Consider the following 14,330-nt stretch of genomic DNA (forward strand, 5'->3'; position numbering starts at 1 on the left):
TAGGTTACAGCTGTTTATTTTTGCTCATACTTGGAGACTGTGAGAAAAAAATATTGAAAAAGAATGCTTTTCTATTTATTTCACTTTTTTTTTTTAATTTGGAAAAATAAAATATCTTTCTCAGTTTGCCTAAATCATGTGCATGTAACTGAGGACCAAGTTAGGGCTAGGCAGCTAAATACCCAGCAATATTCTCGCCTACTGCTCACCCCATCTGAGTAAAAGAAACATGAATTAGGAAATCAATGTCATGAATGAATCAATACCAACAACCCTGACTTCACAAAAGATTGTGTTGGATTGACATTAGCTGGCTGCCAAGTGCCCACCAAGCCACTTTCTCACTCACCCTCTTCAGCAGGACAGAGGGAGAAAACACAATGGAAAAGCTCATGGGTCAAGATAAGGACAGGAAGATCACTCACCAATCACCATCACAGGCAAACAGATTCAACAGGGGGAAATTCATTTAATGTATTGCCAAACAATAACAGACTGCAGCTTCCTTCAGGGCATCTATACCTGCTACAGCGTGGGGTCCTCCATGGGCCGCAGGGTGGATATCTGCTCCAATGTAGTCCTCCATGAGCTGCAGGAGGACAGCCTCCCTCACCATGGTCTTCTCCATGGACTGCAGGGGGATCTCTGCTCCGGCGCCTGGAGCACCTCCTCATCCTCCTCCTTCACTGGCCTCGGTGTCTGCAGGGCTATTTCTCCCTCATTTTCCCACTCTTCCCTCACAGCTGCTGCACAGCATTTTTTATGCTTTCTTAAATGCATCATCACAGAGGTTTCACCAATGTCACTGATGGGTTCAGTTTTGGGCAGAGATGGGTCTGTTTTGGAGCTGGATGGAACTGGCTCTGTCTAACATGGGGGCAGCTCCTGATCTCTTCTCAGTGAAGCCCACCCTACAGTCCCCCACCTCCTCCCCTGGCTGCAAAAACCTTACAACTTAAACCCAATATAAAGATATTCAACTTTGGTGTTAAGTTTAAAAGGACCTATAAAAGAAGTCTAGATTGTAAATTGGGCTGCTAACATTGGTACTTCTCAGTGAAAGACATTTTTCTGAGTTTAGAATTTAATGAAACATTTATGGTCTGGAACAAAATTTTCTCATCCAGACAATCTGTCTCATGTTAAGCATGACTTTCTAAACATCAGCTGGAATGTTTCTAACAATTCCAAAAGCAAAGTAAAGGGAAAATGTAATGTATGACTAAAATTTTCTGGTTCCCTTTTTTTCCCCCTTAAGAAAAATCTAGCTCCTTTAGCGCCTTAGTGCTTTGCAGCAAGTCCGTGCTATATTAGAGTGATCCATGCTTGAAGAAAGTGCTTTCTGCTGTCCCTATGAAAAGTCACTTAATCCAGACAAAACGCAAGCCTTGGAAAATCATAGGTAATGTATTCTTTCTAACAGTAAACAAGTGATTAACTCTAGCTTCCATGATTCTTGAGTTTCTAGTTCCACGCTTGGAGCATCCTACCTCCATAAGAGGTGATATAGCAGACTGAAGTCCAGGACTAACGCTGTGGAAAACATCTACTAACTGTACAGGAGATAACAGAAAAACAGGGCAAGGAATATATTCATAGAGGCAACAGTGATGGAAAGGAGGAATCGTTGATGGAGACAGGGAGAATGAATTACGGTGGGTTGATTGAGCCTTAAACTGGAGCCAGAAACCAACCTAATCGTGGTTTGGTAGAAACTGATTTTTAGTGGGTGGGTGGGAATAATATGGAGTGGCAGGAAAGCACTGGGTGAGACGAGGGAGTGAAGACACAGGAAACAGGGCTTAAGGGAGAGGTGAAACTAGGACTGGAAACCGCTGTAGGAAACGGGAGCAGGGTCATGCTCTATTGCAAAGTTTTTGTTATAAAATCACGCTGATGCTTTATAACATAAATACTGTGACATCAGGATACACTGTATCTCCCTTTCATGAATCAAAGTGACTAAAGAAAAAAATAATCCTGTGATCTCTAGCTTACTGTGGAAGTTCGTCTCTTCACCTTTATTCATGAAACCAGCAAAAGGTAATTTTTTTTCTCCTTAAAACTAAAAGTTTATCATTTTCCTAGCTTGAATTTATGCCTTATTGTCCCCTTGAGCCCTCTCAGGTCTTTAAAGAGATAATATTCACATACATCGTGATCTTTGACAAATGGTCCTGTATGCCCGGTGATGTATTCTGATAAATCATTTTCCTCTATGGCTCCCTCTAAATGTATCCTATGTATTCTAAAGACTGATTTGATTTTGTTTTATGATGCTCCTAACACCCTTTTTGTAATAACTTCTACAGCTTCTTTTAAGAAAACATGGTTTAAGGAAAGTGTCACCAGGCACGCCAATCACTTCAGTATGCCTAGTACTCTAAAAGCAGAAGGTAGCACTATATTACTAATACATAAACTCTTTCCTTCTTTCTCTCACTCACAAACATACATACATAATGTTATTTCTAATAATTGCTTCACAGCCATCTGCTATAAATCGGAAATGATAATAAAATAATAACAGAAATGCAGCATGCAGTTGCCCTTGACATTTCATCTCCTCTTCACACTTCACAAAGCTATAATACAGTCAGCCTGAAAAGCATCCCCATTCTGACTTTTAAGGTTGACAATACAAGAAGAGAGCTTCAGACTAAGTGCTGGGCCTTTACTGGCAGACCTGAACACCCAAACAGACTTACTGACAGGTGTGCACAAATGCACAACATGCATAAAAAATATTTTCTTCTTTTCTATATGCTTTGAAAAATTATTAGAAAAATGCTCAGAAAAATACATCTAATATCAGACACTGGGCCTTCCATACTGGTGGAGATCATGGGTCAAATTGTAACTAACTGGACTGTTCGGAGGGTTGTGAGAAGGATGAAAAGGCATAAGAAGACTGTGAAAACACAAGTCCTTTACCCATGACTGACCACACCAGAAAGGGTCTTTCTTCCTGTGTTCTGTCCCTCCTATCACCACCTTCCCACACTTGAAGCATCTAAAAGGTCTCTACAAACTTTCTTTCACTTATGTGTGTTCAGCAGCTGTGGTACTCTGAAGTCACCGACCTCCATACAATATCCTTTTAAAGGATACAGATTCACAAAGCCCCGGTAGAAAGAGGTGCCTTCAAAACAGACCCTGACCTGAGTGCTCCCTGGGTAAATAGCCATTACGTGTTGAGACATGCATCTTCCCTTTCTGAAGGAACTGGAGGCAGATAACATTTTGGTATGTAGGCAAAACTGACACATAGATATGCAAACAAAGCCAATTTACAGCAGTAAGTAAAAATCATACCATACATAACTGATTCAAAGCAGCACAATTGATGCCTATCTGGAGGAGGCTCCACTCTGAATCATCCTGGATGGCGCCTATTCACAGGCACTGTAGGAGCAAACCCACCTGACAGGAGGAGGATGCCATTTTTACTCACACATGATCAAATCAGAAGGAAAGCCTTTATGAGATGGGAAAGATTCAGTCAAATGCGGCATTTATTCCTTACTTGCTGAAAGCTGAGGCTGTGTCCTTCACAAGCTGTTGCCATTAAACACCTATGTCTTTTTCACAACTGTTCTCACTGGTATCAGTTACCTGCTCTGTCACATTTTCAGTTGCACCAAAGAGAGACACTTATGCATTGCTTAAGTTAGGACAAGAGGAAATGGCCTCAAGTTGCACCAGAGGAGGTTTGAATTGGATATTAGGAAAAATTTCTTCACCGAAAGGGTTATCAATCATTGGAACAGGCTGCCCAGGGCAGCGGTTGAGTCACCATCCCTATTTAAAAGACATGTAGATGTGGCACCCAGGGACATGGTTTAGTGGTGGGCTTGGCAGTGCTATGTTAATGGTTGGACTCGGTGATCTTAGACGTCTTTTCCAACCTAAATGATTCTATGATTCTATGTTGTTGACCCATCTGCATGTACTGCTCCCCAGGCAAGTGGCTTAGATGCTTGGGGTGGCTAGATGAGTACCTGGCTCCCCATTTGGGTTAAGCAGGTATAACAGCTGAGGCAGTGATCCTGGAAACCATGCTAGGAAATAGAAGACAGCAGTGTAGAAGAGGGAAGAAAACAATTTCAGGCTCCTACCTGCATAAGCTTTCTCTGCATGGCTGCAGCAAATGTTTCAGAAGCAGGCATATTTCCCCTGGTATAGCTCCTACTCTATCCTGCCTGTCAGGGCAGAATCCAACTTGATCCCAGACCTCATTCCCATAGTTTCCTCTACCAGGACTACTTATTTCCATGCATGTTCTAATTATTGATTCCATTTGAACCATAAGTACTTTGATTATTTTTTTCTTTTTCTTTTTCTTTTTCATTGATGTATGTAAAAAGAAAAGCTCCAGTGTCACACTGGTATAAACAGTAGAAGAATTTAGCTAAACTGTCCCTTACATATTGTGACAAGTATAAGTGGGATGAAAGTTATTGCCACAGGTACTGATATAGAAAAAAACAGGATGAAAAGATGAAGCTTAATAGCACTGGCATCTGAACTTTCCACTCTGAAAATAGATGTTCTTATACCATCAGAAAAGCATATATCAACAGGAGTGGATAAGATGCTAATTCACTAAAGACTCTGCGTATGCTCGCTCTACAATTAGAAAGTATTTCATTTTCTACATGACCTTTTTGGGGCTTGCCTATAACTGTGTACTCATTTAATATACAGCCGTATGCCTCTATTCAAATCTGCAACTTACGGCTTTCTTCCTTCTGCCAGAAGGATCGAACACGGACAACCCATGTGCAAAAGTTTTAGAGGAAAAGAATAAAAAATAAAATCTCCCTTCATATGAATCTTCACTTTTAATACTGCAAATATAAATGTATGGCAAGAATGCATCAAAAGCAGTACTTCATTACAGTCATTTCGAAGTTCAGTACCTTTTAAAATAGCCTATTGTGACTAAGCTTTTGCTGTCCTTTTAATCAAGCAGAACATGTTCAAGTCAGAGAAGTTTGGGGAAATTCAGCCACAAAACATGCTTAAGTTGAAAAAACTAATTACTGGGTGCATATTTTGTTGCCAAGCGACACTTCAGAAAAGCAAGGCTGCAATCAAGGTTCAAATGCTATTCTTGGAAGTAGTGCTGAGAAAAGCATCACAGCCCAGGATGACCTTGCAGCGTTAGAGGCAGTATGTTAATACTTGACGTTCTTCTCAGTCACTACGCAGGCATCGTCGGAAGTATTTAGGCATTCGGTTTAGTTACGACTGATCATACAGACAGGACTAAGGTTCTGTTCTTGATTTCCAGCCAGATGCAATGGTGGTAAAGGCAGGACGAGAGTTTGGGGAGAAAACCTGTAGAACATAGGTGATCAACTACAGGCAATGTACCAAATGTGGCAAGGATAAATCTACTGTAGGTTTTCCCTCTGTCTGAAGACAGTGACTTTTTTTCATGATTTCTCTGTAATTTCCAATTTCTTCTTTTCAGCAGGAAAAAAAAATAAATCATCTTCACCCAAAATAGTCATTGTTTTCTACTGCTGTGAGACCAAAACCACTGGCTGACTTCAACTAGATGTCCACCACAGGTCTTTAATCTCTATAGTTTTAAATGAAACCTCCCCAAGAAGAGATGAATATTACCAAATACTATTCCTACTATGTCTGACAACAGGAAAATAAGTGGCTTCTTGTCTTTCTGCAAAGTCAGATGAATATGGAGATAGAACAAAGGTAAGAATTATGAGTGAAGAAATTCAGAAGAATTAGCACAACATCTTTGTAGGGATAGACTAGAAGAATAAGGAAGATCCGGCATTTTCAGTGTAAAAGGACATCAAAATGAAGAATGTAATGAAGCCTTGTAGTTCAGTATACACACAATTGTCATTGCTAGTCAGTGGTCAGAAGCTTTGAACTAACTGGGCAAGGCCTGATCACCAAAGCCTATGCATCTTGCTATGTTTGCACTTGTCCTGGCCTGCTTTCTTTTACTTTGTTTAGCTGTAACAGCAACGTTTCCAATGATCAGGAAGTCATTTCTGCCTACTGAGTTTTACATGCACTGCTCACTCTCAGTTTTAACATAATTCTTATAGGGAGAACAGTAGCAAGTAGTTCCTGTGTATAACTCCAACAATGCACGTATTTATGTATGACGGACACACTGCAGAGCAGTGCCAGCCTGGACTGAGACCAGAGGGCCCCAAAGGCAGGGACGTAAGACAGCATATAGGAGAATGGACATGGCATGACCAGAGGGGGAGCACAGGATGATGATGGAGACCTAAGGCTATAAACTACTCACCAGTTTTTAGGGAAAGAAATAAAGACTGGGGAACTCAGTCCAGCCAGTTTTAGGTTGTGGTGGGTTGATGCTGGCTGGACACCAGGTGCCCACCAGAGCCCCTCTGTCACTGCCGTCCGCAGCAGGAGGAGAGAAAATATAACAAAAGGCTGTTAGGAAATGTAATGAAAGGACAGTGGAAGGGTGAGTACAACACCAGGGAGAAAGGGATAGGTGCTGGTGAGACCACATGCAATAAATTTAACTGGTATTTAGTCAGATTTTTCACCTTCCTCCTCTCCTCTTTCCTCTTCCCTCTTCTTTTTTCCTTCTTCTTTCTTCTGATTTTTTCTTTTTTCCTTTTATTTTCTTTTCCTTTAGTCTTTTTTATTTTCTTTTTTCTTTTTTCTCTTTTCTTTTTTCCTTTTCTTTTTCCTTTTTTCCTTTTTTCTTCTTTTTTCTCTTTTCTTTTTTCCTTTTCTTTTTCCTTTTTTCCTTTTTTCTTCTTTTTTCTTTTTTCTTTTTTCTTTTTTCTTTTTTCTTTTTTCCTTTTTATTTTTTCCTTTTTTTTTCTTCCTTTGTTTTCTGCAGCAAATAGATCTGAACACTATTTCTTTGATTACATTGTTTAAATTTCATTTGCAGTAAGAATGATCTCTTGGTTTTGCATAGAGGTGCATTAACTTTTTACCCACAACAAAAATTCAGCTGTAAAAATAAGGATGGCCAAACCTGTACTTCGAGATTTCTTGTTATGAAGTGAACTTGGCTGTTTAACCACTCCAACTTGCTAACAGCATGTGTTCACACCTTTTTTGAGGGGACCATCCTAGCTTGGTTTTATGATTCCCAGTAGCCCAGAACAATTTAGTCCTTCAGTGTAATCCCAGACTTTCAGTCAAAATAGTATCTTTCTGCCATTCCTTTTCAGTTCTTAAAAAATTCCCACATTGATTTTACCAGTTTCAAAGACTCTATCATGTGTCAGGGAATATATATTTTCTTTAAACAGGATTACTGCTTGTGCAACCTAGGTGATCTCTAGGCTCCCACGAGCTTCTGAGGATCAAGCAAGGTTCTCTGGAGCTGTTTAAAGGTCCTGAGAAGTGTCACTGTTGTAAGCCTGGGTAGTTTTAAGTCATGTGAACATATGTCAGTATGAACTCTAGATTAAAAGTATAAATCAGCCCCCAGTAGCTTTGTATCCACCTGCTTTATGTACTTACAGATGCAGAGAAAAAATACGCTTAGAGACTTTCATTTTCAGGGGATTGGATATTTTCTGCATTTTTCAACCTAGAAGTGATAGATAGACTATATTACAAAAACCAGTTCTTGTTAGTACTTCTTAGAGCTGAACCATATGTCCTTCAAAGCAGATTACATTTATTGTAAATGTATTTGGATTCGTCTAGACATCTGTATCAGAGGAGCTAAAATCAAAAGGAATGGGATCAAAGAAACACAAAGGGGTATTAATTGTACTGGATGTAAAGGTTCACTGCTAAGCACTGCTACACACACAGTAAGCGTTTAACACTTTCTTTGCTGGATTAACATGCAGGACACAGTCTCTATCCAAGAATAAATTCTCATCGTGTCTTGGCGCACTCTTTCTCTTCAGAGGACTGTAGCACAGACATTTAAAATGGTAGCAGATTTTGTAATCTGCCAGCATTGCATGGCTGACTGTTATTTTCAGGTTTTATTACACTCATTCCAATGGTACTTTCAAAGACTCCACTGATGCTAATGTTCCCTGCCTCTAGATACAGATACACTACACAACCTATCAACTCACTGGAACCTATTTTGTCAAACTGTACCCTAAGGAGGCAGTGAAGTTCAGTCTAATAGCTTTTGGATGATATATACTGACCCCTATTCCTCCTTGAAGAAGACGTATTTATCAATAAATCAATCAGTCATGCATTACAATGGACTATTTACACAACTTCAGAGTGCTGCTAAATAATGAATTTTAAATTACCTCAGTTAAAACTCAGTCATATGAGATGTAACTAAATGTACCTTAAATAATTTTACTGACAGATTTCAAATGAGTTAGAATTCATTCCAGAATTAAGGAAGAGTAAAGGAGAGAACCAGGATTGAGTCACTGAGCTTATTTTGAAGGGACATCTCTTTACAGGGACTGTCCTGTCGTATAAAAGAGAGAAAACACAATCCATTAAATTGTGGATGATGAAAAGACTATGAAGCCAGTACAAAACACATGAAATAACTAATCAAAATGAAAAATAATTGTAAAGGGGTATTAACAAGAAAAACAGGTCAGGCCTCTATCAAGGAACCTGGGAAAAATACGGTAAATGTTCTACTGCTCAGATGACTAGTTTGTTCCACTTATAAACATGATTGAAATGGTTTGCAAGCAATATTTTTATTAAAGGAAGAAAACTCCAACAAAGTAGAAACTCCAAAGAAAAACTCTAACAAATAGGGTAAAAGCAGTGCTCGAAGTACAAAATCTCACAGCCTTTTCCTCTGACTATGGTGACACTGACGGTTTTCCTCCCCTGAAGTAATTTTCATTCACTTATAAACATTTTTAACTCTCATTAAGCATCAAGGTTTGACTTAAGCCGATCCGACCCTTTGTTCGTGTTGTTCCTGCTGGCTGCCTCACTGCCGTAGCGGCTACCTGCGGCTCGCTCAGCTCTCGGCGCCGTGTGAGACATCTCTGCAGCTGCTTCTGTGCCCTGCCCGGCTCTGCCTCGCTCCGCATCTCATCCCACCAGCTCTGCCTCATGCTGCTCCTCGCTCCCTGCCTTTCCATCTCACTCCCACAGCTTTGCTAACACTTAAGTTCCAGCTCCCAGCAAAAATGCGCATAACCTTACTAACAGGGAAGAGTCTCTCAGCTCACAGGAAATCATTCAGCACTTTCTGGTATCTCTCAACCATGGAAAACATTTACATAAAATCTCTTGCTCTCTTGTTTGGTTTGGTTTTTTTTTTTCCTTTTCCTAGGTGCTAGCCTTTGCATCCTGATGTTGGAAGTAATTGCCAATATTTAGAGCAAACCGTAACCCTAAGAATATTCATACAGTTAATAAGCCAAGATTTCTGTATGCTGTTACAAGCTTTATCATTTTTAAAAGCTCTTTAATAAAAATCCTTCTTATTTATCTTCTCCTGGTCTTCCCATCAGGTGTGAACAGAACATCCCCTCCCTCACTGCACCCTGCTCTGGAGCGAGAGGAAAGGAGGTGCTCCTTGCACTAGATCTTAGCTGTCAGGCTTATACCAGAGGCACGACAAGCCGGAAAATCCACAAGAAATTCTGTGTTTATGAGAATTGAGTGTGCCATTTTGAGACAGTTAAGGGTCAATAAAAAGAGCACTGCATAATGCAAATAAAATATTGTGGGTTTTGTACAGGACAGAAACATACCTAGACCCTACCAAGCATGAAATGCTCTTCAGCAGCTTCTTCTCCAGGTCTTACTGTATATCGTGCATGGTATAATATTTTTAGGTTTTTTTGATTGTAGGTACTCTCTGGGCATCACCCAGACTTGTGTTAAAACTGGTGCTGCCAAGAAAGGCTGCCGGTATGCCCTGGCTCTGGACTCACGGACCGAGGGGAACTATTTGAAAGCAGAAGGACATGGTGTCTTTTCAAAGAACAACTAAACACGCATGACTGGCAGAAATGTCCGGGGGGTGGGGAGGCACAGTGGCAGAGCCAGCAGGGAGCCTGTGGAAGAGCTCATCCTTGTAGAACCCTAAGAGGAGCTGAGAGTTTACGTGAAGCAGAGGCAAACAAGCAAGCAAGCCCCAAAAGTGACAGAAAGAAAGATGTTAGCCCAGAGATTGAGAAAATATTGGGTGGAATTTGTGCAACCAAGGAAACTGCTGAAAGCATATGGCAAAGCAAGACAGGAGGAAGGTACCTGTGTGCCAGGTAAAGGGTGGAGATGCCTTTAAAGATAGAGCACAATCCATGTTCCATGCAGCATGCAACATCAGCTTCACTTATCAAGAAACAGCACCTCTCCCTGCACAATCTTATAATACTGTCTGCCTGCTCTTTCCTGCAAGTGAAAAGTATCTTAGGACAAGTTTGTCCAAAGTATCTCATACCTCGCACTGCTGTGAATTCAATAGCCTTACTGGAACTCCATCTGACACTAATTCTCTTCTTGTTCATTTTTGTAAGTGCTCTAGCAATATTTTAATTTTTTGCAATATATTGTGCCTCCTACTTGGCCTATACAGCTTTCAAGGATACTTACTCCTAACAATAATTAATTCACCATTCATTTGCAATAGTCCATGTTCATTTAAATTCTTGGGAAACTTATTCAAAACTCTTATTGTCTACTTTCTTGTCATGGTAAGTTTGTAGCAAATGTTTTTCCCCCTTGTATCTTCCTGTTTGCTTACAAGATTTGAAATCAGCTGGAAGTAACTACAGCCAATGTCATTGCTACGCCAGGTCCTGACTCCTGCTGTGTTTCAAACTAAGGAAGAAAATAAAGGGAAGAGGATAAAAAGGACAAGTAGAACAAATGATGGCAAATTAAAACAGCAAAATAAAACTAGTGTAAGGAACAGAGAGGAAAAAGAAACTGTGACAAAAGAAATATATGTCTTGTTTGTTAGTTAGTTCTATCCAGATATTTCAAAACTTAAGTGGTCAATTAAAACCTAGTACTTGTACCTAGTCAGAACATTGTATTTTTATTACTTGAAACTGGAACATGTTGAAAAATTTGAAAAAATAAAAATTATTTGAAACAACAATTTATCTTGAAATATTGTTTTACATTAGTTTTATAAAAACAAAACCAAAACTCTCTCTGATTAAGAAAGTTTAATTCCAAACTAAAGTGGCAGATTCCAGAATTTATACAGAAAAATGATCCTTTCGTAAAACAAATACAGAACTTATATATATATACACACACAAAAAAAGGCAAAAAAGCAAAACAGTGCTTAAAGATAATGCAAGTAGTCAGCTTTATTTCTACTGAATCAAGGTTGTTTTGTATCATGGGGGGCACTCACACAATGGAAATATTTGTGAGTACTTAGGAGTAGATTTCGTCTTAATCAAGGCAGCTAAATCATAGAATCATAGAATCATAGAAAGGTTTGGGTTGGAAGGGACCTCAAAGATCATCTAATTCCAACCCCGCTGCCATGGGAAGGGACACCCTCCACTAGAACACGTTGCCCAAAGCCCCATCCAACCTGGCCTTGAACACTTCCAGGGATGGGGCATCCACAACCTCTCTGGGCAACCTGTTCCAGTACCTCACCAACTCTAACAGTAAAGAATTTCTTCCTTATATCTAATCTAAATCTACCCCCTTTTAGCTTAAACCCATTACCCCTTGCCCTATCACTACACTCCCTGATAAATAGTCCCTCACCAGCTTTTCTGTAGGCCTCCTCGAGGTAGTGGAAGGCTGCAGTAATGTCCCCCTGGAGGCTTCTCTTCTCCAGGATGAACAGCCCCAACTCTCTCAGCCTGTCTTCACAGGAGAGGTGCTCCAGCCCTCTGATCAGCTTCATGGCCCTCCTACGGACTCGCTCCAACAGCTCCATGTCTCTCCTGTACTGGGGCCCCCAGAGCTGGACGCAGTACTCCAGGTGGGGTCTCACAAGAGCAGAGTAGAGGGGCAGGATCACCTCCCTCGACCTGCTGGTCACACCTCTTTTGATGCAGCCCAGGACATGGTTGGCTTTCTGGGCTGCAAGAATACATTACTGGCTCATGTTCAAATTCTCATTGACCAACACCCCCAAGTCCTTTTCCTCGGGGCTGCTTTCAATCCATTCCCTGCCCAGTCTATAGTTGTGCTTGGGATTGCTCCGACCCACATGCAGGACCTTGCCCTTGGCCTTGTTGAACTTCATGCGGTTTGCACGGGCCCACGTCTCCAGCCTGTCCAGGTCCCTCTGGATGGCATCCCTTCCCTCCAGCATGTCGACCACACCACACAGCTTGGTGTCGTCAGCAAACTTGCTGAGGATGCACTCGATCCCACTGTCCATGTCGCCGACAAAGATGTTAAACAGTGCCGGTCCCAGTACTGACCTCTGAGGAACACCACTCGTCACCATTCTCTACTCGGACATTGAGCCATTGATCACAACTCTTCGAGTGCGACCATCCAGCCAATTCCTTATCCACCGAGTGGTCCATCCATCGAATCCATGTCTCTCCAATTCAGAGGCAAGGATGTCATGCAGTCCAGTGTCAAATGCTTTGCACAAGTCCAGGTAGATGACATCTGTCACTCTTCCCTTGTCCACCAACGCTGTAACCCATTGACCATACAATGATTAGGTAAAGTATAGATTACCTAAACTTTACATAAAAATATTGTATGAACTGAAATCCACACTTAATATTTCATTAACTCAGACATTCTTTCAAGGAAGAATCCCAGAAATAAATATGCAGAATGTAAAATAGAATTGTGGAAAATCTTCCACTGTTCTGCTATTAAGCTAGCATTTTTGCAGGCATTTTACCCATTTTTTCCCACAGCAATGCTGCAGAGAACAGAGAATTTGGCTTCTACTTCTTACTTCATATCCCAGCTGGCTTTCTGTAGTGACCTTTGTAGAATTTGTTCATTTTGTTTTACTATGGTTTGATTTACAGAGTGTATTTCTGTGGCCCACTAAAAGAATCCCTCAGATATAACATGTACTACAAAAATGAAGTCTCAGTTGTACTAAAATCATAGGCTTTTCTTGCTGGAAATCAAATACGTAGAATAACTGGGATGTGATTCTACATTAAGAAATGTGCTTTGCTTTGCACAAACCAGCCCAGTCAGACTGTTCTTATGTTGCACACATATGTGTGTCAGGAACAATATTGTTTGCATTTTAAGGTGCACAGGATTACAGAATCAATTTTGTGGGTGAAAGGATTTCTTTTCCTATGGAAAAGGTGGTTGTAAGTCCATTTGATTTTTCTGATTGTCTGTTGAAGTTTTCTCCACTTGCCCAGGGTATTTACACATATCTTCTAGACAGATCCTACAAAAATATAGAGATCCAAAGGTCTGGGAATTAGCAGACTTTAGTCCTCTTTTCTATATTAATTTTTAACAATGACTGAATAATTGTCTTCATTTGCTTTGCAATGAGCCTGACACTGCAACTATTGATTTAGTTATTCATTAAAGTATATGCTGAATATTTGCATATTGAAAGGCTTTACACTTTTCACAGCAAACATCACTAAGAGGAGGATCCCATTTTTCTATCATCTAGATTCAAAATAATGAAGAAAACTAAGGACATCTAGCAAACAGATGATGGAACAGATTCATTACACTGATGTTTGTGAGTACATGCCAAGCAAATGCGCTTTGTGAGTACACACTAATTTTAGAATATTCTTGCAGATTGAGCTAGAGGATTCTCTAAAGCTGTAGAAGTCTATTTATGTACTCCATGCTGGAGAGTTTGTTCATAGTAGTCTTGGGAGACTGGGAACTGATAATGGCAGTTTTTGTGCTTGAAGTATAAATCCTTTCCACTGGCCTATGTTAGAAATAGTTGGGTAGTAAACATTTAAAATGAAAGAAGAACATTTATCTAGATTTTAATACATTATCCAATTTTCCAACTATCATACTACAGTTGTAATCCTAACAACAAGGAAAAGATATGTAAATTAGAAAGAAGATAAAATAATTCTGTCTACAGTTCTTAAACACTCTTAATCCTTTTCATTCCTGATAATGGCATATACTTGAAACAATTGGAGACTAGGCAAAAATGAAATAAGAATTTATTTGTGTACTTGCCTAGCATTTTCAAAAAAGAACTACTTGTTTTATATACTTATAATTTTCTTTTTCATAACACTATTATAATGCAAGATTCAAAATTTTAAAAATATGCTGTCGTGGTTTAGCCCCAGCCAGCAGCTGAGCACCCCACAGCTGCTTGCTCACTCCTCCCCCTCCGGTGGCATGGGGAGGACAATCGGAAGGAAAAGGTAAAACTCGTGGATTGGGATAAGTACAGTTTACTGGGACAGCAAAGGAAGAGG

The sequence above is a fragment of the Balearica regulorum genome, chromosome 1, assembly GCF_011004875.1.
Source record: "Balearica regulorum gibbericeps isolate bBalReg1 chromosome 1, bBalReg1.pri, whole genome shotgun sequence".
NCBI classification, from domain to species: Eukaryota; Metazoa; Chordata; class Aves; order Gruiformes; family Gruidae; genus Balearica; species Balearica regulorum.